This window comes from Formica exsecta, unplaced genomic scaffold (genome assembly GCF_003651465.1).
Source record: "Formica exsecta isolate Colony F162 unplaced genomic scaffold, ASM365146v1 scaffold1, whole genome shotgun sequence".
NCBI classification, from domain to species: Eukaryota; Metazoa; Arthropoda; class Insecta; order Hymenoptera; family Formicidae; genus Formica; species Formica exsecta.
Window position 1 is genome coordinate 13,332 of NW_021848337.1, and position 4,209 is coordinate 17,540.

The following is a 4,209-nucleotide window of genomic DNA, read 5'->3' on the forward strand; positions in this document are numbered from 1 at the left end:
GCTTCGTCGACGTCGTTCTAACGATCGTCGTCCAGACATAGAAAGAGAAAAAGCGATATCGAGACTGTTTTTTTTTTTTTGAGTGAAGAAAAAAGAAGTAAATAGAAAAACCTCCATACATGGAGGACTCCAACTATTCGATTTAATAAAAAGAAAGATTTAATCCATATTTTTCATTCAACTGAATTAAATTAATTTTTTAGTTCACGGAACTGCGACAGATTTCATCAATAACTTAATTTTCATCAAAAAAATAAAAGTAAAAAGTTAATCGATATTTCTTGTTTAACTGAAATTAATTTTCTCTTTTCAACAAAATTTCGTCAATTAATCTAGCTAAAGCAACCGAGATAAAGATCTAATCAAAATTTTCCGAACAAAAAAGAAAATAAAATTTATCTCAAAATCAAATTATTTTTCCAATTAATTAATCTCTTCAATAAAACAATAAAAATAATCTACAATTTAATCTATATTTCTTACTAAATAAAATAAATTGAATTTTTAGTAACTGAATATAATTTTCCCCCAATAATTTATCTTTACCATCATGCTTTTCTTTTGAACCAAATTTGATTTTAATAATGTTATAGAAGAAGAAGAAAGAATTGTGTGTGTGAAATCGAGAAAGAAAGGAGCCTTACCGCGTAAGCGCGTGCAGCGACAAGGCGCGTATGAACGCCCGAGAGGCTTTTAAACGCCAATCGATCGCCGTGGCGATGAGGTCAACGCTGATTTCCCGAGCGTATAACGCGGACTAACGCGGAAGAGGATTGTCAGAGGATAAATCAGATTCGTCAACTATATTATACAATCGTATCAACACCCTGACAAATCCCTCGATTGCCCACGATTATTACGCAAAGGTGGATGAGGGTGCGATGACGTCGGTAGATGTCATAGCGAATCTGTATTATGATACCTTCGTCATTATACCACTGAAAACGTCTGCTGCTACGTTTGACATTCGTACGATTCGCTGCACGATTAAAACGAGAACGTGGACAAGACCGTTGACCGACGATGACAGTGAAGCAGACGTCCGGATGGTCACATCGTCATTATCGTTATAACTCACAAAATGCGCGTTCTCTCCCTTCGTAGAATATATATCAAAGTCGCAAGTAGATCAGCCAGTGATTGGGGCGGACACCGTTTTTCATTTAACGTAGCACCGGCACCGGCACTATCATCACCATCATCATCATTATCACCGTCGTCGTCATCGTCGTTATCATCACCTTCATCGTCTCGGGAGCGCACCGAGCGAGTCGACAACGACGAGTCAGCACGCGCGATAAGACGACTGATTGATAACGAGGAGCTTGCGAACGTACACGCACTCACGCACCGAGGGTGTCCGCGTTCCTCTCCTTTCTCCGATGAAGGATCACGACGGCGCACTTCACCCGGCGATGGAAACGGAACGGTTTCGCACGACACACACACACACACATACACAGGGACTGCTGGTTCGGTGTCGAGATTCGCGCGACCTCGAGGCGTCGTCTAACGACGGCGCCACGCGCCGCTCGGCGTCGCGACGCTGGCGATGACGACGTGGCGAAAATTCGAGACGACGATACCCAGCGTCGTCAACGACTACTGGGGTAAAGAGGGTTGCTGCTGCACTGACAGTGGCGAACGCAGCTGCGACCAGGGGATCGATCGATCCCTCCGTCCGCCAGCTATACCTCTACTACACGGATGGTATGAACGATTCGGGAACTTAAACCGTTTAACGTTTAACGGAACAATAACACGAGTCGGTAAAAATTACATTTTGCTTTAGAAGAAACATAAATAGTATAGAATAATAATGAATACTGATGAATTATAATAATAATGAACGGATTAATAATAAATTTAAAGCGAATAAGAGTATTTTTATTATATATATACACATATAAAACACCTAACTTGCACACCTTAATTAACTTGTAAATTATATGTTTTATGAGAAATTATTACATATAAAAGTTGCATAATTTCACGGGGGTCATTACATAATACATCTGCATTTTTTATAATTGGAGGTGTTTTACAGATTTGAAGGTCAACCTAGTTTTTTTAAATGGAATCACTCTAATTTTTTTTATAAGTTATATAAATAAATTGATTTCTCGTAATATTAGGCGTAAAAACTTATAAGAGCTAAAAATTGTAAAAAGTTAGAATAGCTAAAAATTGAATAGTTTAGAAGATATTTTATATTTTAATTTGATAATATAAACTAAAAAATATTGAGATAAAGTAATCGAAAAGTAAATATTTTACGAGATATATTTCATAGAGAGAGTTTATGTAAAATTATATCAAATTAAAATTATATCAAATTAAAGTATAAAATATCTCGTAAACTATTAAATTTTTGGTTATACTATCCTTATAATTTTTTACGTCTAATATTGCGAGGAATCGATTCATACAAAAAAGAATTAAGGTTCCATTAAAAAAAATTAGGTTTATCTTCAAATCTGCAGCAAAACATTTTCAATCATAAAAAAAATTAATGTGTTATATAAAGACCTCCTTGAAATTATGCAACTTTCATATGTAACAATTATTCATAAAACATAATTTACAAATTAATTAAGATGTGCAAGATAGGTGCCTCACCTTGTATATACGCGCACGCGATATATGATGGATATTAATTGTATTTATATCACTGAAATACGGATATCTTTTAAAATAAGAAAATAATAAATGGAATAGAATTAAATTACTCGTAGAATTAAACATTTAATCTTCATAAAATCTCTTGTTTCTCAGAATTAGGAAGATATAGCTGTTATTTTTATAGAGCACGTAGAAAGGAGATAATAAACTGACAGCTGTAATTGAATAGCAGAAGATTGACGGAATAAATGGGCGTAGAAGCGTCATACAGTATTTTCGCAAAAGTATATATAGTCTAGTCATTTGAGGGCAAAACTGCCGTATATATCAAGAAACGACTACTCAATTTAAAAGGGTAACTCCCGTTAGAGCAGAGTTAGAATTAGTTAATAATTGAATAAATCAGAATCAGTCAATATACGCTTAACGCGATATCATATTACATGTCGTATTACGTCTATTACATGTACATGCCATTGTTACTAATGAGAATCATTGATGCTGACAAGTATTATCATAACGTAGCGCGGAAAGATGAGTCGCTTCGACTCATCGCGAGACGCGACATGCATCGCGCATCAATAAATAAAGATTACTCACCTTGCATAGGCCGCGTGGCAGCGCTGCGCGACATTGTTCGCGTAGTTTTAGGCTGTACTTTCGAGTTAGGCGCTTCTGTGGACGGAATCTGTCGGTATGTTCGCCGATGCGAAAGATGACAGCCGTTAGACGATGCGATCTCTCGGCGCGACGCTGGTCGGCTGTTGTAAAGTAGGCATCAAACGCGCGTCGACGCGGTATAAAAACGTAGTACGTAAAAAATTTCCCGTCTACCCGGTGATCAGTGGCCAGCGTTTTCGCGTCACCTCCGGACAGGATCGTCTCACTGCCAGCAGCGATGGACGATCCTCGAGCGTGACGCTTCGTTCCCAGGACACGTAAGAGACGACGACGGATCGGCGATCTTTCTACCGCGAGGCACAGAGGACGAAGAGGATCGAGGCACGTAGGTGACGACGGAAACGACCTTAATGAAGATGATGTTCTCAAAAGCAATGAAGGATGCCTCCTACTGGATATTCGACAGCGTCGACGGCGACGTAAGGCACGGTGCAGAGGGACCGCAACGACGCTCAAGTCGGATATTCCGCGGCGAGATAATGGTGACAGGATATCCGGTGTGGGGGGTACGGGGGGTCCTTTGGGGGTGGTGTCCATGTGGGGTGGATAGTCACCTCCGACCTTCCGTCCCGCCTGCGGGCCACCTCCTCCTCCAGGACCTCCTCCTCGTCCTCGAGATGCCCCAGCTTTCGATGATGCCCGTGGACACCACCCTTGCACGCCGCCAAGTCTCACCGATCGGTTCCCACGTTTTTAGGTGTCGTGGGTGCAGACTGCAACAAGAAAAAATCATGATCAAAACTCAAAAGTGTTACTTAGCCTTCTAAAATTTCTTAGCTTCTTACTATCCAATATTGTTCGCCCTATCACAAATTTCTCACTTTAAATACTCCATAAAAAGTTTCCATAGAATAGTAAAATAATCGAATAATATAATTCTAATATATTTAAAATTTTATTTTTTTA